Here is a 21,120-nt window from a genome sequence, read left to right on the forward strand (position 1 = left end):
TTTGACTATTATTTCTTTTCAACTAAGATACTAGAGCTAGATCTTTTGAATAATGCTTTTAAAGTAACATAGATATATTAAAGCATGTTAAAAATAAGTTTGTGAGCTATATTTTAAACCGATTTACTTTTGCCGAAAGTTGCTGTATAAATAAACTATAATATTCAAGTTTTATCTTACTGAGCCTGGAAACTAGAGGAAGTAGCAACAATATATATTGCCCCTTGTACTGTTTTTGTGGCTTTGAACTGATTTGGGAAAGGAGGTTCCAGTTTCCTTTTAGAGTAAGGTCCCTGGTAGCAAATGGCAGAAGCTTGTTTTCCTTCTGGTTTTGACAGTTTTGCTTGGATCAGATACAGAAACCGATGAGTAATATCAGCAACTGAGGCATCAGCTGATGAGATGTAATTTTACCTTGTTGCCTACATTGTTCTAATATCATTTGTATTGTTGCTAACATTTCATGTGACAGCAGGTGATGTGCACAGACCCCAGTTTTCCCTACTAGTTAAAACACATGTGCAAAATACCAGTACAGCAGTAAAGTTAATGGGATAACTCAGACTATACAGTTACACTTCTCCTAAATTACTGCATCGAGTCTTTTGGAAGAAGTAGGCATTGACCCTAAGGGAAATTCAGCACAAGGGCTGAGGATGTTGTCTGAAGGTGAGCAGGAGAAGGGGATAAGGAGATAGACTTAATGGGTTCATTTGCTTTGATACTGGTAATATTTGTTCTCTGAATGATTTGAGCAAAAATATTTTTAGAAGTATGAAAATAAGCATCCAGGTTTTCTGAACATTGATCTATTTTTTTTGCTTTAAGGGATGAAATGTATTAATATTATTTTTACACAAAACAAAGAACTGAAGGAAATCAAAAGTTATTAGTTTTTTCAACAGATACAAGAATTTCGTAAAGCAGAAGCAAAGACAATATATGAGTATATTATTTTATTTTAAGATAGAAAAAGGTACATGTTTTTGATACTGCAATAGCCAACAAACTATTTTGCTATATTTATGAAAAACCATTTAGTTTCCTATACTGTTAGAAGGTTGTGATTTGAAAATACTTGAAATGTTACTGTTTGACATCATTTTTATTCTGATTATTATATAAAATGAGAATGACATAAGTGTATTTTTGCAGTAAAATAAGGAATAAAATTCAGGCTGTATTGTAGAGCAGCTTGTCAATGGGTAAAGATTTAAGGTATAGAAGATGGGAAAGGAGGGTTCAAGGTTTTGAAACATTGCCATTTGTCTATTTTTTTTGATATCCACTAGGATTAGGAAAATGACAGCTGATAGAAAATTCACATAATATGACATTTATTCAAATATAGTATAAGAAAGATTTATATCTATTTGTTCCTTTAGTGCAAGCACTTTGCAATTCCAAAAATAACTTATGCATTTACACATGATTGTTTTAAAGATCCCTATTATTGATGTTATGCAGCTATGTTCATTTAATAGTGAGCAATTTATATAAACTATCAGTTGCAAAATTATGCTAGTCTGTCAATTCCTTTTTTTTTTTTAAGTCATTTTGGAAAACATGGTTAGATAATTAAGTTCTGGTTTTGCTCTGGTTTTTTTGGTCATAAGTAAATATCTTTTATCTGAAACTGTGTGTATTAGAAATACTCAGACCGTGAAGGTTTTTTTGTGAATGTAAATTCAAATGCAAAAGGTTTTATGTTAAACTTCTGCAGATAATTTCTTAGCCACTGAACTTCATTTTGTAAAAGTTAGAATGGCCAGCAAGGAGCAATTCTATTCATGGAGCTTCCAAGGTCTTGGAATTTATTTTCTTTAATCTTTCGGTTTACATCAAGGGGAAAAAAAAAAAGGAAAAAAAGAAAAAATATATGAGAAAAAAAAGAAAAACCAGATCAAAATTAAACCCAAAGCTTTGCAATTTTTAAATTTTTTTTTGTTTTTTAAGGGAGAATACCCCTTTTGCCTCAAATCCTGTGATTGTACTTTAATTTGGGAAAAATTCCTGAGTAGACACCACCACAATATTGACCTGGAAATGTTCAGGTGCAATGTCGTGCTTAAAAAAATTTGTATTTTCTTGAAAAAATTTCTGATTCTGACACAGGTAAGACCTGTACTTGGGTCTTTTACAGGGTAGACTAATGCCTAATCACACCTTAGAAGAAATTTGTGGTCTTTGCTGTTCCTTCCTGAGATATTGTCAATAGTTCTTACCCAGGAGGAGTGTTCCAAAAGTCTCGATAGAACACATTTTCAAGTGATGGGACAACTGAGTATAAATGGCAGCGAGAGTCATAAAGAAGCAAAGCTGATTCAGCTATATCTTTAGAAGGGGAAAATTCACTTAGACCACTTAGACAACTGACATTGTTTTACAACAATATTACTATATATATTTTTTTTTACTGAACTCATATTATTATTAGATCAGAGAATAACTAAGCTTATTCTTTTATATTAAGTGTATGCTAAATACTACTTACTTTTTTACATTTGAAAATGCAGCTGCAACTACCATTTCAGAACATACATTAATGTGGCCCAAATTTAAAATGCTATTCACATAAAAAAATTAATTGCTTGAAAATTACCAAAGAAATTTTTTTCTGTATTACTTTTTAAAAAGAAACAATACTTAGATAGGGATTAACATCATCTTAACTTAAAGGGTAGTAAAAAAAGTGATATAAAAATTGTAGTAAGAGCTCTTACAATGAATCATAAAGTTCTAGAAGTTGAGGGCACTGCCTACCTGTGCCACTGCTGTCTTCGCAGGGCAGTAGAGTACTGATATATGCATTTATTCTTGACATCACAGATTGTCTTGCCTTTACTGAAAGAATGTGTGTCTTCATTGTGGTTTTCAAAAACTATTGAGTAACCAGGAACTACTGCTGCAACAGGAACAAAATGCACAGAGCTGATCTGCTAACTAGAGCTCAAGAGTGGCAATTTGTGAGTACACTGTCTCAGTAAGACCCAAGCTTTTGATTTGTTACCGCAATTCAAAATTTCTTTTGCTGGGAGACATCCCAGAGCTCTTGCCAGTTCAATTTTAAAGAGAGCCCATACAAGTTATCTGTACCACCCTGCTTGAGGGGTGTAGTCCAGAGCTCCTTCCAGTCTGTATTATTCTGTTATTATATGGCCTATCAAATGTAATTTCAAGAGCTTTATTTTAATATTTCTTGATCTGGATTAGAAATATACGCATCTTTTCCCTATATTGATTAATGTATATCCTCAGCCTAGATTTTCCAAAGCTGTTCAAAGTTTTACTTGGTTTTATTTGTGGTTTGAACATGTGAAAATATCAAAGCCAGGTAATACAAGTCTTCCTGTGACATTTTGCATGTCAAAATCACTCAGATCACTTGCCTTTCTGTTTTCAGATGAGTTACACTGAACACAGGTCGGTCTCTTAGCATATAATTTTCTGGTTACTGGCTTTCATCATGTTCTCTCTCAGTCTTATTACTTATTCATTGATTACCCCTCTCTCCAAGTGAGACTAAGGCCACAGAACTGATACTTTTTAGGAAGTAAAAGTCATCCCTTAATACTATTAAAGTCTCAAACCAGGTTGGTTCTTCATGCTTGCCCTGCTAAACCATTTTTCAACAGTTTTGACAGTTTATTTTTCCAGTGAATAGGACTTCTTTTCATTCTATTTTCTTCCTCTGTATTATGCAGAATCTTTAACAATGATGAATAAAAACAGCATGCATTTTTTCTGTACTTCTGCAACACCACAGAGGTGGAGTTGATTTGTAGTGATCAATAAGATCATTATGCACCCCCACATGAAAGTGAAGTTGTCTATTTTCTTTTCAGACATTTCTAAGAACTGATAGGTCCAAAACACACTTCTAGTCTTTGTTCACTTGAGCTCTGACAGAAGGTCACATGCTTCTTTATGATAGCAGATTTTGCTAGTGGTGGCCAAACACAGAAACTGAGGAAAAAGATATGAGCTGGATACCTCCAACTCCCCAGTAAAGCTGGACAGAAATCAAATTTCTTATTCTGAAAAAAAAGATTTTCAGAGTTTCAAAAGAACTTGCACGTGCTTAAGGGGGAAGACACAGCCTGTGGAATCATGGCTGAAAACATACAGGGTAATTCCTTCTCTAGCATAGAGCAAGCATAGAGCCTTGCACAATAGAACTGCAGACTGTATACTAGGATCAGCATCTCTAGCAACAAAGGATCATTGTTCCGGTGTTCATGGCTTTCTGCACTTCTTTATCTGAACAAAAAATCCCTTGATTTCTTTTATGGCACCTGATATGTTCCCTCAAGAACGTATTTTGTTTTAATATTCTGATATTTTCTAAGTTAAAAAAAAATCGACTTAAATACCACAAAGTGGAAAAATATATCCTTGATGATGATTCACAGCTTTGTTCCTGTGAAATTATCTAAATGTGCATATGCACAGCACAAGGTATATATCTGAAGATGAGAAGACAATTTTCAATCAACAAAGATATTTTTAAATTTGCAAAAGAAGTTTTGTGTTTTCTCCTCTGGGTAAACAGGGAAAACATCTCAAAGTTGATTCTGAATATAAATATCAGAAATTCATCAAAGGAAGAAGGTTTGGGTAATGGCTTATAACAAAAACTCTAGGGATGAGAAATGATCTATTTTCCTGTAATATTTGCCACCTAAGCAAAACAAGCACCAATTTTATCACACTGAAGGAAATACCTTTCAGCATATTAAAGACCTATGAGCCATTTTTATGGCACTGGTAAACAATCAAAGAGTTGTTTGGGCTTCTGTAAGCTTATAGTTTCTCATTAAAAATGTAAATAAATGGCTTCCCTTAAAGTAAGAAGATCAATGCTCACACATAATTTGTACAGCAACATTTACTTACGCAGACTAATGAAATATTTTAAATTACAGTAAGAAAAGCTTATGTCACTATGTAAACATACACCGAAGACTTGCAGGATCTATTACCTACTTGATCAATGCTACTCTTTTTGAAACCAGAATGACCACAAAAACCACAAGTGCTGAGTAAAATTGTATATGATACCGCAATTATATAGGCTTTGCTGTATTTCTCTTGGATAATCAGTCTATTCTTATGTTTTAGAAATTTCTATGCAATTTATTTTATCCTTAGCACGTGCTTGGACTCTGAATTTTCAGTGTTTATTAGCTAGGATTGTAATCACTTTGTGCTCACACATCATGAAGTCTGAAATAACTGAAATCAGTAGGTAAAGAAAAATAAGAAAATGCCCAGACTTTTCTCATTATTTTTCTCTAGAGTGCATTTAGAGATTATCCCCTCCTCTCTGTTTCCACCAAAAAGCTTATCTATATTTCTGTTTTACTGTTTTCACTTTTTCCTTTCTATCTCCTTTTACTTTGAGCTATTATAAATGCTACCACAAAATAACTTACTGTGTCAATAGCCTTGACCAAACCCTACTCCTTAGACTTATTTTTTGTCCTCCCTTTTCCCTCTGTGAATGGAAAGCTCACACTCTCACTTTCAGACTGGAATTTAACTAACTGTTGGTTCCTCTCATTTCTGTCTTTCCAGCTAGCAAGATTTTTCTTCCATTGCAGATCTTTCTCTCACGCCTCTTTAATGAAGGTTCTTACAGATACCTCTACTTCTTCCAATGCAGGTCTGTGTACCCCATCTCAGAGCCTTTCAAGTATTCTTTTCAAAGTCTTTATTCCAGGACTCCTCACAGGAGAGATGGTAGGGAGAAAGAAATGGAGGAAGAGCAAAGAGGGTCAAGTATTCACCATGAACAATTATTGTCATTTTTATCAAAGAGTTGCCTGACTTTCTTTACCTTTTGCAATAAGACGATTAATTTCAAGCAAAGGAGAGAAATATGATAATATAAAATAATTCCTGTAAATACTAATAAAAAGCTCTGTGGAAATAACAAAATGGGTAGTAGACTTCCTACTGGGTTTGATTACAAGTTCAAATTCTTGGTCATATCTCCATATTACTGCTGAAATTATAAAGTTCTATATGTAGGTATTTCATCCTAACATCCCTGTAAAGACTGCAAAGCTCTTTGGTATTTGAGACAGATTGGCATATGCTCTGTTCATTTTCAACAGGCAGCTGTGCTTAAGAGATTGTGCCTGAGCTTTGGTTTAGACTTCTGCTTTTTTACTGCAGAGGCACTAGCAGAATAAATATACAGGTTAGACTTGTTAGATGAGGAGGACAAAAGAGACATTGGAGGAATGCATTTTGTGAAATGGGTATTGATTTGGTAATAACCTGTTTTAATTGCATGGTAGAAGGAAAATGAACACAATTATTGTTCTGTGGGTAAAGAAATGCCTTTTTTACGTTTAGAAACAATGCCTAACACAGAAAAAAAAATTATAAAATTTTATGAGGATCTCTTCAAGGGATTTAAATGCAAATTACCCTGATGTATTCTACATATGTTTCATGCCACATAACAAAATCTACCATTAGAGAAAAATACAATACACTAAAAAGAGCTGCTTCAGCCTTCAAAACTAGTCAATCAGGTATCACAGCAGTGGAGATTAATCAAAGATTCCTTAATTGCTAGTTAACTGGACTTTATGTTTTGAAGTATATTGTCTTAGTTGTAGTAAGCTGTTTGAGAAAAAAGAACACCATGGTTTAGCAGAATACAGATTTCTTAAATGAGGTTAAAGTGAGGCAATCTACCTCACTTCTGTCTTTTCCCTTCTCTTTTCTTCTTTAATCCTGAAAGTTCACACCAGCAGGGCTGCTGTATGGATACAGATAACTGGCCTAAATTAAAGTTCTTCAGTGCTTCTTAAAAGCTGCTCTGCAACCAAAGACACCATAATGCCGGCAAATATTAGCATGTGTTTCAGAGCTAAACAGTGATTACAGCTCCACCAATTAGAACTGACTGTCTCAGTTTGGTTTTAGGTGCTACATAGCTAAACAGGACTTTTTCTGCAGTAGTTCTTTTGGATTTGATGTGGTGTCTTTTAGATATACTACTGTTTATTTCGGGTTATGATGTGTTTTGAGAGCTGCACCACTGTATTTTTCCTTCCTCTGTTATGTGATGTTTTTACTGTGGAACAAGAAAGACAGAAACCCAACTTCAGAGGTGAAATATGGTTAAATTGTGCATATAAATGAACCTTGTTGAATTTTGGCGTTCCCTCTAATACCTAGGGTGCTGTGGGTTCAGCGAAGTATCCAAGGGGGTTTTGTGGTATCATTTCTTTCCTCTTTTTCTATTTAATTAAAAATAAAACTAATTTATAGTCAATGTGGACTACCACTACAGCTCTATAATTCATGCAAAATTAACTTCTGCTACAAAGGTTTCTTTGAAAGCTATCTTGCAGTAATTGTTCAAATTGCTTTTGTGTAGGAGTAATGTGGAAATTTTACCATTATGTTTTAATTGCTTTAATATAGGGAAGGCAGCAAACCCACAGTCAATTGCATGTATTTTGTAACTCTTACTATTAATGCAATTTTTACTGTAGAACTGCACACAAAAGGACTGTAACACATAGGCCATATGGCAGTGATACACATCACTTGGGCATCGCTTTGGAGAACATCTATTTCCTTCCCATCTAAGTGCTGTAGCCTGTTAAGTTCCTTTACATATACCTAAACTCTTTTTAACTGTAAGAGCCACAATACTGGTTTTGCCTTTAAAAAAAACCTCAAGACATTTTGTACTGAAAAGTAATGTCAATTGATTTTCTTCCCTGTTTACCAAATTCTTGAACTTTTCCAAGTTACACTTCTGGAGCTCAGGGAAGTGCTAGAATGCATCAGCCACAGTTAAAATATACAAAATTCATGACTGTATCAGCAGTTCCTACTGTCTAGCTAAGCAGCCCCACTACAGAATATGAATTTTACTGAGGAACCAGAAACTGAAATCATTGTCAGGTTAATAATTTGAGAGATTAAATTTCCCTTATGAGGGAGTGTATGCTTGAAACTGTGAAGGGTTTATAAAAACTATGAATGTAACAAGCACATCCAGACAACATCCAGTTTCTGTTGGAGAACTAAAAATATGGGCATGAAAGAATTGTAAACATAAAGAAAAGGTTCTGGCTGGGGCTTCTGTTACAAACAGCCCCGAAGGCAAAGGTATCTGAGGTTCTTGTTAATAGACCCATTGGGGCAGATTAGACTGAAATGACACTGAATGACCAGTGTTTATAAATATATGTATCTGTAGTAGGTTTATTTTAGAAAAAATTGGTTGCAACAGAAAGGAGTTATGTAGCCATTTTGGTTATTATCTGTAGAAATGCAACAATATGTCCAAAGTGTCACAGTCTTTATCCCTTGCTGGTGGGGGAAGCCCATGACTCACAAAGTTCAATGGGTAAATATACATTCAGGTACCTTCCCTGGGTGGGGGCGTTTTACACTGTCTGATGTAAGGCCCCAGAAATTAATCTGGGCACACTTTGGGGGTTTTTTTGGTGGTTTATGACCTCTTCTAAGACATGCCAGTGTAGTTCAGACAGTTATGCCCCATCAGAAGGGGCATGAAGTTTCATTCTATTTTTGAATATGAATGTCCCAATACCTTCCACATGATGGGGGGGTGGGGTTTTTTTTCATGTGAGCCAGTTGTGTATGGGAGGACATTGGCATGATAAAAAGCACTATCCCACCTATCAGGATCTGCTACTTATCAGCCTTTTCCTGTATCTGGCTCAAAACTGTAGCTTGCTGCTAAACAAATGTTGGTTTGTTATGGTCATCCTGTTGTGGGTGTTCAACCCCTCTGCACCTGGGCTATTCTTGTGCAGATCAGAGGTTTTGCCACCACACATCCGAAATCTCTCCTCCTCCCCCACTTCAGTTTGGGGTGCAAGCCTGGCCTCAGAAAGCACCTGCTGCTTTTGCAAGTGGCCAATTGTTTGAGTCATTGACCTTCAGCATTACAGTCTCTCATAGTTTCTAACAGGGTTGTGCTGAGGAAGAAGATGGAAAAATACATTATTTGATTTTTTGAGGTTTGCCCTTTAAATGAATCAAGAATCTAGTAAGTAAATATTCATCCATTAACTTGCTGTACAAATTTGTTAAAAGCAGGTATTAACTTTCTAGAATCAGAAGCACTGCATATAGACAGCTGGATCCAGTGAGTAGCTGTCTGCTCTCAATTTCTAAGAAAGCAAGAGAAATTTATAGCACTTTATATTTCCCAGGGTAAATGTGGAAGTATCTTTTAGCTTCCTCCTGGAAAAATCAAACGGAAGCACAGCAACTCCCTGAGTTGCAACAATAAAAACTGAGTCCACTGTGAGCTCTTACACAATTTCCTGGCTACTCAAGCCAAATCAAAATGCAGAAATTAAGGAAACTAAGTAGCTCTTAGAAATCTTGCCTTGGTCAAAATATTGTTCATTCAGAATTTCCTATTTATCTTAAATATCACTCCAGTTTAATGATGGTCAAAAGTAGTTTGAAAGTAAATTGCATATGACTCAAACACCCCTGAGATGTTTTCAAAATTCTCATGCAGACCATATTTTCTCATTTCAGTTTCCTAATCTTTATTTCTAACCATACTGACCAGTCCAAAAGTAATCAATTGTCAATATGTGGAAGCATCCTAGAAAGCTAATATATATTACTACATTTGTGCTTATTTAAGCTTATTTATACTGCATAGGAAAGTGAGAATTTTTGTAAATACATCAATGTATTGGCTGAGGACATTTAATATTTTCTGTAGAAATAAAACAGAGCCCACCAGCTGATCTAATGTACTTTGCCTGATGGAAAAGGCATTTTATGTTTATAAAGACAAATAAAAATGTTAAAGCTATTTCAGAAAGAAAAATTCACATTCAAATTTTTCATTTATGAGGGTCCAAAATAAAATAAGAAAATTTTGGAAAAAAAACTGAACTGAAATAAAATAAATAATAAATAATAATAATATTAAAATGAAATAAAATAAAATTAAACTCAGAGGAAAAGGATGTTATTTTACAATAACGTCCTTTTACAAGTGCCTTTAACAAGCACAATAACAAGTGCCTGTGACTTATCTAATGAGTGTTATTTTATTTTTAAACCAAGGATACAATAAATTTTCTTTGTGTTCAAGTTTTAGCAAATCAGTATTTTAATGTGGAAAAGTATTTCTTTGCAGAATTCATGGATAACTAACTGCAAAAAACTTTTATTGTAATTGAAGAAAATTGTTTGCTATATGGAGGCAATCTAGCCCTCCTTTCTGGCAGTTCCAACAAAAGTACATGGGAGAAAATTTCTGGGTGTTTTTTATTCCTAAGTCTGTGTTTATTGTTGAGATTTTTTCTACTTTTTTTCTATTTTTTACTTATGGCTGCTACTCTTCTATAACTCAGCCTGAGGCTTTCGAGGGAGAAATTCTAGGGGAAAGACTAATATGTGGGTTGAGAAATGAAGTCAGAGCAGTAATTGATATCAGGCAAGCAGCTCAGATCCTAAGATTACTGCACAGTCCACAATGAAATAATACAAATATTCTTAGAACTTTAAGGAGATACATTTTTAGTGCTGCAATGCACTGTGTGGAAGCAAGACATGTAAATGTAGCACAAAAAGGGACATAGCAGTATTTTATTTAAGTTTCAGCATAATGGTGACTATGAAAGTAAAAAGCTGAAATAAATCTACAGAATTTTCTTTTTCATGAGCTCTCAGTTAAGTTCATTCTGCACTGTAAAATTTCAGAGTATCTTTTGAGTTGAAAAATTAACTGTTACTTCATTTTACATAATGAAGAAGGGGAGACATAATGAAGAAAATAAGATTATTTGCTTTTCACACTGATAATTTTGGGGAATTGCACTTTGAAATATGTTTCTGAAAATCCACTGGAACTGGATCAGGTCCTTAATTTTCACTTCCAAATCCCTGACCCATTATTTCCAGAGCAGTAGATTCTTCCCCAGCTGTCAAACATAGCTATAAGTCTGGCATTTCCAGTTCTGAAATCTGTGATCAGTAGAGTCTCTCTCCAAGAGCTGAGGACAGCTGAACAGCCAAGTCATTAACCAGTGACAATGGGAAGACGGCAGACTGCTGCTCCTGCTAGGCGTGCACAGTGCGCATCTTGCCTGCTGGTCTATTACTTTCCAAATGACTCCTTATGTGCTTGCTTCCCACACTTTATTGATAGGATCCTTTGAATTCTCGTTTGTTTTCCTGACTAGAGCTTTAACCTCTCTTCCCCTCTGCTCTTTTATAGTCTGCTATGCAAGACTGCTAGCAGACATTTTCCACCCTGTATTTTCTGACTCTATTCAGCATTTTCTAGAATTCTCAGTCCAAATTTCACTCAATTTCTTTTTTGTCTCTTTGCCTTTTGAATTTGGGAACCTGGACCAGTTTATTGCAAAATTTTCTAGGTCTTCCGCCCAAAAGAAGTTGTGCATGTTTTTCCTCTCCCTTTCCTAAGCTCTTTCATTCTCCCAGTCCTGGAAAAAACTCTTCATTTCTTCTACTTCTTCTTACCTCCTTCCCTTTCAGGACCTGTCATGAGCTCTATGAGAACTTTATTTCCCCTATTCTGTATTCTTTAGGCAGAGAGTGATTTAGGATACCAGTGTCTTAAATTTCATTGAGAGAATGATGGGCCATTAGAAAACTCTATGATCTACTGGGAATTACAAGTGTCCTTGCTAGGATGCAAAATTCTTAGCAGCCATGTCCATTAATTTATCATTTCTGATTTTCTTCTACAGTCCTGCAAAACTATCAATCACTTATTTCTCCATTGTTTTGGTGTGCTCCTTCACTGGTCATTAAACACCCTGCTCTGCTAAACATTGACATTAATCTATTCTTTTCTGTTGTTCACCCTTTTATTCACCCTGTTTTCTTTAAGTTGATGATGATTTTCCATTGCAACAATAATGGTGCAATTAGCTTGGACAGTGCAGATACAACTGTGTACAATAAAATATCCATGCATTACACTGGCATTAGTGTAAATACTGTGCCAATAAAACAGCATCCCACTTCACTTTGTTCTGTATTTCTGCTGTTGAGCACAACTTAAGTAAAAGCACTAACTTTACGCTCAGCTGCGGAATTTTTCTTGAAAGTCTTTCATACATTAGTGCTTTCATTGTTTCTCGAGGTACAGAACCTCCACATTTCTCAGCCATGGAAGATCAGCAACCTCTATAACAGAGGCAATATGTTTGACAAATAGGAAACACTGAACGGGCTTGTTTGTGTACTAGAAGTATAGCACACCTAGTCTTGGATATCACAACTCCCTGTTAAGGATATATACCTAACTTATCATCATCTTATGTCTTTTCTCAATTTATACCATGTGAACAAAAGTTGTCTGTTTCACTAGAGCTCTCTGTACTTTGGTTATGTATGTGAGGATACATAGCCATTCATCACCATTGCAATTCCATGCAACTATACTCACATAGTTTGGGGTCTTTTGCTCTCAATGCTCCAACCCGTGACTGAGAGATCAACCCTCACATTACATTCTGTGCTCTCTGTTTTTGTCATTGACATAGACACCAGGCTGGATGGGGCTTTGAGCAATCTGTAGTCTAGTGGAAGGTGTCCCTGCCCATGGCAGAGGGGTGGGACTAGATGGCTTTTAAGGTCCCTTCCAGCCCAAACCATTCTGTGATTCTATAATAGAGCACAATAAAAAACCCACCACATCAATGGATATATTTTGACTATATAAGATTAAAACCAAAACATAGTAAAATCTAATCTAAAAAATCTTTCAAAATAATTTTTTTTCACCACTGTTCTTCTATAATTAAAATTGTATTATACTTGATATTCTGATTACTGTATGGTTCTATTTTTCTGCAAGCATTGCTGCAAGCTTCTACAGTCAATTAGATATTGGAGAACAAAAAGACCCTCCTAAAGCACTTAAAAAATCCCACAACAAGCCATCTTAAAGCTGTTAAAACATCATTGTCCAATGTTCTGCCATTAAAAAATAGTATAAATCTCTGTTTCTTTCCACCAGAACAGGAGCTGTAAGCACTGTGTCTGATGGAAAAACAAGGTGTGGGTGTTTTCATGAGCTGTGTTTGTGGGAGTTACATATTGAGTGGTTTTCTCGTTTTTAGAACATCATTTTAAGGTTGAAAAGTTCACCCAGCATATGCTTAACAACTTGAAATATAGCCATCACATTTTCTCAAACTTTCTTGCTTTTACTACAGAAGCTTTAAAAGTATAAGAGCTTCAAATAACTTTTTTTCCCTTTTGCAACATTCCTCATTCCTTCAACATGGGAGATGAATTTACTTTCTGCCTCACAAGTTTTCTCACATTTTAAATGTTCCCATCTGTCACACATGCATTTTTTCTGAAGATTAACTTCTTCCTTTTCTTTCTATCTTTCATATGTCTCCTCTGTCTTAAATAGGAAAATATTGAATTGCTTTCTTTTGAAAATCCTGCTTTAGCTGTTCCTGCTGTTCCATTGCTGAATTATAGATAGTTTATAGATTTTTTCTCAGCATCACCATAGATCATTATTTTGTTTCATCTCACATGCTAAATGACATAGAGATTTATTACTTTACTTACTAACTCTTCAAAATGCTCTCACTTGTTGATATGCAGTGTTTGGGTGGTAGATCTCAAGGGACATGTGTACAGCATTCATTGGAAGCAGATATCACATTCAAAATTAATTTAGTGCTCATTAAAAATTAACACATTTGATTTATATGGGTAATTGAGAAATAGAGTTTACAATGAACTAATTTTTATGTCTTTTTTTTGCCCTTCCAGACTTTGTATTGTTGCCATTTTTAGACTAGAAATGCAATTGAGATATTGAATATCTTAGTACCTACAAGTCGTCCAGACGTGTTTAGGGGAACAGGGTTATTTACCCTACTTTAATGGTCATATCCCTTTGTCTGTTTGAACAGAAATTTCAATATTGTTTATGGATCCTTCATTTTCATGTTACTATTAAATGTTGCATATCATATAGCTATGTCTTGAATGTTCTCAGCTTTGAATAACAGATGATCATTTTAAAATGAATAAAATCATTCTGAAGACAAGGGCTTGTTCTTTAAACTTCATGCATTGAAAATAGTAAGGGGTTAACCTGTATGTTTTTCAGTCTTAAGCATGACCTTTGCATTATCATTTAGTTCTTAAAGGTGTCATCTCATGCAATTGTGTAATTTATTTGCTTAAGGCCTTACAGCAATATTCACTAAAACTTTCTTATTTAAGGGAAAAATCTGTTAGTCTTCTGATAGATGAGTCTCCTTTTCAAAATGCTAGTAGGCAGTTTAGCTAGAAAAAATTCCTTTAAAAATCTAGTAGATATTCTCATGACGAATAAGCTTGGACAATATTTTTTGAAATTATGCCACAGTAAGCCATGCAATTCAATAGTTTGTATATTTAAAAAGTTATGTGTTGATAACATTTGCCTAAGGTTGTAAGATTTTGCATATGTTAACAAGACTCAGTTGTGAATCCCTGTCTAATAATAATAGTCTTTGACACCTGTCGAGTCTTGTTCTACAATGCTTGCTATGTATGCTAACATTTCAGTGGAATTTGCATGATTCTTTAATATTGTTATGCATCCTTGTCAGGTGACTTTGCAGACACATCAAATTGGCGGCAATAGTGTCTTGAAATTCTTTGCTAATTTAGAAAATGTTTATGACAATGTTTTTACCAGGCAGAAAAACTAATTATACAAAGATCAAAATTCCAGTTTGATCTCTGTATGAATATTATTTGTTTCCATTTTACCTGAGAACATTTTACATGCATTTTATTTCTAGTATCATATTATTTTGAACGGAAGTCTGACACTGATGTCTGGGATTTTGGCCATCATTTGTATAAAGATGTTCAGAGACCATACACAAGACAGACTGAGACCTAGAGCTATGGTGTCTGTCACACAAATATTATAAGTTGCCCAGTCTGACTGTTTCAGGTAACAGTAATCTCATGAGTCCAGATGGGAATAACACACTAGTAGCTTTTGGGGCTGATCACTGTGACAGGTTTGCTAGTTTTTGTATGAATGTTGTGAAACATCCTCAGGCTCTTATGATCCTTCTGCCTCTTTTGAAGCCACAGGCTTTTAATGATGAGACTAGATGCAGTTGTTACGAGAGTTTTGACATAATTTTGGGAGCCCTGTGACTTATTTATCTTCAGAAGTGTTTTAAAAAGACTATAGTTTAGCTGCATTTGTAAGTCATCTGAATCGTATTAGAGTTTATGTATTTTACTTGTTATGCTGTCACTTTCATAAGATAATGGCATTATTATTATTATTATTATTCTATTTAGAGAATATTAGACTCATGGTCATTTATACTGATTTTTTAAGGTAGCTCACTTAACATAAGTTATGTAATTCTTATTCCACATGTAGTGGCCAAAAGATATTTCTAACAGCTCAAAGGTGACCTTGTAGCTGTGTATTGGGCATTTCAAATTGAGATCATTATGGGAAAGCCAGGGAATATTTCTGTGTTTTTATGGTGAAGGCTGCTTATTCAACAAGGATGGTAATTTAACCAGAGAGGATTTTATTTTTAAGAATCATATTCCTGCTTTAGCTTCACAAAGTCCATTCCCACTAGATATGTTTTACTGTGGCACAGAATATTTACCTTTCCTGATCAAACGATAGAAACAGTCAGTGACTTTTACAAATGAGTACCATTGCCTGGGGCCAAGTGGACTCACTGATAACATGGCTTCCCATTAAGTTTTCAAAACAAAAAGGAGGCATTCCGTGAGCTCAGATCTACACTTCAGAAATACCTTTGAGTTTAACAGCAGTATGACAATTTCACAAGCAAATTTTCTACCACTGGCTGAAGACTTTCTGGTCAATAGAGATTAAACAGAATTTGACAGAGCAGCTAAAAAATAAGTGAGTTTTTTTCATTATCAACTACTTATCATTGATGCTGTAAGGCTGAGAGAAATCTTGGAAAGTGTAGTGAACTTGACAGCCGTGATGGACAGAACAGAGATATTTTGCAAAGTTTTAAAAGCTTTGTGGGGATTTTTGAAATAAACATCTTATACTATTTTTGATTGTCAATTCCTGTCATGAGCAGTCAGATGGTAAGCCAGATTAATTGACTGAAATGTCTCTCACCAATTTAGCTTGTTTTGACTAAGATCTTTATATTTGCTGATGAAATACATTTTATGCCAATCTAGTGTAGTATCTTGAGAGTCAACGTTCATCTTTAAATCATTCTCTGAAGAGAAAAGTGATATATATTTGTATCTTACAGCGCATCATGCCTAAAGCACTGAAAGGAGCACTGAAAGAAATTAGTTTCTGAAGTTTTCTTTTGGAAGAAATTTTCCCACTTCTGAAAGGCAATTGAGTCTTTTTTGGTGGTCATTAGCAGGCCCTCTTCTTTTTAAATGACACATAAAGAATACATCCTCTGTGTGGTTAAAGTATTGGATTCTGCAGAGCACAGGGATAAGTGGACTGACTGCTGCACTGTATCTTGAGTAATTTTACAAACGACAGAGTCCTAGAGTTATGTTCCTCTTATTCCATCTGCTAATGTCCCTATGGCTCTTGTTCCCACAGCTGCAGGATTATTTTAATTTACTGTAAAAGGCAGAAAGAGGAATACACAGGATTATGAATTCTTCTTTACCTTACATACGAAATCATCTGATTTGTTTTGTCATCTTTATCAACCATCATTAAATTATTGTACAGCAGAAAAAGTAAATGTCCAACATCAAACCTATAGCAAGACATTTTGGTTCCAGGGTAATCTCATGTTTCTTGTTGAGTCATTAAAGCTGTTTCTGTGGCTTATTCTTCTGACCATGCTGACCTTACCTGCAGCCTCTCTGTCTCAGCAGCAAGAAAAGCTGGGAACTTAAAGATCTTTCTACATCCAGCTGGAATTCACCACAGGCTGATGCTTGTATGGTCATATGCCTTCTCTGCGCTTCATATTGTAATTGGTTTTGGAAAGACAGCTTTCAGATGTATCTGTGAGAGGACATTAACAGCAGCTTCCAGTGGCTACTATCAGGAAGGTAGATCCCAAATCAATTAATAACTTTTGTGCTGAGTTAATTATAGTGACAGTATGCTTGAACACCTGGCATTATCTGAAGATAAAATATTGAAAAAGGGCTGTGATTGAGTAAAAAACCTTCTAGCGATTAGTATGTGGGAGTAGGATATTGAGCAAATAAGTGGAGTAAATGTGCTGGCAACCTTGAAGAGTGGCATAATAGAGAAGAGAATGTAAGTAGGGGCTCAGAGATAGCTAAAGAAATATTTCCAACACAAACATAAAACATTTAAGTTCTTTTTCTGATTTTTCTTTCCCCGTTGTGCCTGTTAAATTATAGCACAACCTACTTGGATTTGTGCAGCTCTCCATACTTCAATATTTAGAAGATGCACAGTGTTAATGCAATAAAAGATTAATTTAAGAAGATAATTTTAATATTAAACTGAGACATTAGATACTTTTTCTTTTATTATGCTTGTCAATATTTCTGACAGTATTTCTTTCTCAGTATATTCTGAGATAGAATTTACAGACTCAGGTTAGTAACAAATCAAAACAAAATTTAATTAAAAATTTTAGAAATAAAATTCTATGCATCCTATTAATAATAATGGATTTAACTCTTACTTTGAAACTGCTTATGATTTGTTTTGAATTTTATAGGGAAATAATGGAGTCAGTTTCAGTTATTCTATCAAAAAATAGATTTCTATTTTCAAGCACTAATTTCCATATGAGATAAACAACAATTCTGTTAAACTTTCAGAAAAGTCTACTTGCCACCTGAGAAATGAACTGGGTTGTTTTGCATAGGCAAGATTTAGAATTTTCCTAAATATGGCCTTGACAGTGCTTTAGTAAATATAAGGTCATGTTATTAAGATGAATTAATTATGAATAATATGTGATTATTAGCCTGAGATCTCCAGTTTTCAAGGAAAAAGTTCATGGGAAATGTCTCACAGGAGAAAAAAAACTCTGATTTTTGAACACATGGGAGTCAAGAGCTTTACAATCTAGGAAAAATGTCTTTAAAGAGCTGCCAGCTCTCTGGTAAATTTCAGTGTTGCCAACCATTCATAACTGTTCTGAAAAAGCCAAAAATAAATAAAAAACATCAACTCTCAAAAATTTTTTCAACTCCAGAGAATTCTGAAAATGTAACAAAATCAGTATGTGCCATTTCAGACTAAACCCCAGGCTACCTTCAGTCATCTCAAATTAAAGGTTTGTCTATAAAGTTTGCAGATGATTTTTTGAGCTTTAATTAATTTTACATAAGATTTCTCTCCTGAATTCTGACTGCATAGCTTAGTAATGCACAGATACCATGCATCTATGTTTGTAAATTTTGGTAGCCTCCTAGGATATGCTGAGGATATCTCACTGAAAAAATGTGGATTCTCTGGAGATTTCCAGTTGAAGAAATCAAGTATTGGTGAGGTGATTTAAAATAAACCACATTAACTGAACTTCTGTATGAATAGAAGTTTCTAGATATTGGTAACATTGGACTTCCAAAATTATCATTAATATATATTATTGTGGCCAAAGAAATAGAAGGTGTTTTTTGTCAGATATATTTTGGTGATAAAATTAGTAATGCAACATCAGAACACTAAATAAACAGCTTCTGGATTAGTTTGGAGATATCTCAGGGAAAATCTCTGGAGCTGTGTGAAGTCAGAGTGCACAGATTCTGTAGGGTTGTTTATCCTAACTGGAGAAATAAAAGTAGAGGTGAAGTTTTGCAGTCACACCAGCAAGTAGTCTTTTATTAAAATACTCACTAGTATTCCACCTCCAATAGTGTTTTTAGATTTTTTTTACAGTAATTTCTGTACAGACCACGATGCTCAAAGCCTAGTCTTGCCTATAGCCAATGATGGTTTCAAGGCACAGGCAGAAAAATGGCAGCATTTTCACTGATGTAGCATTTCCTCGGAAGTTCCCAGAATTCATAACTGCTTCCCCATGCCCCAGGGCAGTTGAGGACAGGGGAACTGGATGGATTGAACTGTTGGAAGGAAAGAAAGAAACCTCCATCCAGAGCCTGTCACCCCCTTTCTTTCTCATGTCCTATTGTCTGCACTGACACATCTCTCTCCGACCCCATACTACCCCCATTTGTCTGTCCCAAAGTCAGCGGGGCCAGGGTATAGGAAATGAGCTCTCCTAAATGGATTTCATCCACAGATGGTTTCTTCTCTCTCCTGTGATGCGTAACTGCAGTGAAATAGAAATCTCAGCCCCCCCTACACTCAAACTATGAAAGAATTTTGATGGGCTTTTAATGAATTCAGTTTTAAGAAGTGAAGTCCAGTTTTCACTAGCCCATGGTCTGCATAGTTAAGGTGAATGAGAATTTATTAGTAACCTGCTGAACAGAACAATATACAAGTAGTTCACATCTGTGCTGCACACAGAACAGACAACAGTAATAAAAAAGGCTATTTAACAATTCAGTATTATGTAATTAAAAATATGGACAGTTGTAAAATTTTGCTGCCTGATGCTCACTTGGTCATTGCTGAAATTTTTGATTCAGAAAGAAAACAAAAAAAAATTGAAAAGGACTTGGAGATGATTTTGGTTTTGAAACCAGTTTTACACAGATGAATAAAGGTATATGGAAGGAGTCTTCTGATCTCTGAGATTATACTTCCTCTTCATCTGGCTATCAGAATCCTTTTTGTACTATTGCCCTTAACATGACCTCCAAGGTTCTATCAAGCACATACTGAAATTTATTTTAATCATTACGACATAATATGGTACAGAGGAGAACATTTTGATGAACTGTGGATAATTCCTCTTTGTTCCCATGAAAGAATGTGATAGTCTGCTTCATTTAATACACTCTGCTTTTCCATAACAGTCTTTTTAAGGAATGTAATTAAGATTAGTGACTAGCTTTTCCCAGGGAAGAAAAAGTAAAATGCACATACATTTACAGAACGATGCAACAAAAAAGGATTTTATTGCCTGGTCTTTTTCTAATTGCAACATTTTATGGGTTTTTATGTCTTAATATATTGTGTGTTTTCTGTTTCTTCATCATTAACTGCTTTAGCATCTTGCCACAGCAATAGCTATTGTGGAAAATGGTAGCATAAGTTCTAAAATAAGTACTACTATTTTAGTTCTGAAACAAAGACAAAGATATAAGTAAAATTTTAAAAAATCCCTTGGGTCCACCCTAAAGCTTTTCTTTCTTACATGTGTGTCAAATCTAGAGATTTCACTAGCTGTAAACAACAACAGTCTTATGAGTAAGAAACTTTTTAAAGAGCTCGGTTCCAGGTGAGTCATAGCTCTGAATCATACAAAATTAAAGTATCATATACCTTCCCTCCTACAAAATAAATTGGGAATGAAAAAAAAAAAGGGCTAAAGAGAGAAAATCAATCTTCTCATTTAACTGTATTTGCATATGAGGAAAACATTAATATCCTATTATAGTCTTCCTCCCTGTGAGCCTGTAGAAAACCCATAAATTAGATTACAGCTTTTAATCTATGTTAGCAGAAGGCCTAAGGAAAATAGATAAAGGAGGAATCATTAGAGAAAATTTTGGTTTCTATCCTCAGCATTTAAGGGAAATGCTCCTCAAACAGCTGTTAGCTGGGAGGAAGCCCAAAGATCAAATAGAAACTCAAAGATAAAATTTAAGGAGCTGCTTAACTGACATATGATAGTCACAGGGATGCTGGGACATCTAAATATCTCAGATGTGCTTGAAAAAACCCACGCAGGCCACATGAAAGGAGCTCTCAATTCTGACAGAAAATAAAGGAATTAGATATGCTAAGAGTTCAATTCTGCCTCCATTACTTAGTGCACAATTATTAACACATTACATTCATACTGTGCCACAGCATAATTCTTGAACACTTGTGATCACACCTAGTGTCTTTTAAAATGATTTTAAAATTGCTAAGTAATGTGTGCACCCAATTTTTTTTCTTTTTGTTAAATAAGGACACTGCCTCTGTCTAAAAAAAAAAAAAAACAAACCACCAATGATTAATGATTCTATATAAATGGG

This window comes from Corvus kubaryi, unplaced genomic scaffold, assembly GCF_017639235.1.
Source record: "Corvus kubaryi isolate FWS band 111438036 unplaced genomic scaffold, C.kubaryi_AGA036_p1.0 137, whole genome shotgun sequence".
Lineage (NCBI taxonomy): Eukaryota > Metazoa > Chordata > Aves > Passeriformes > Corvidae > Corvus > Corvus kubaryi.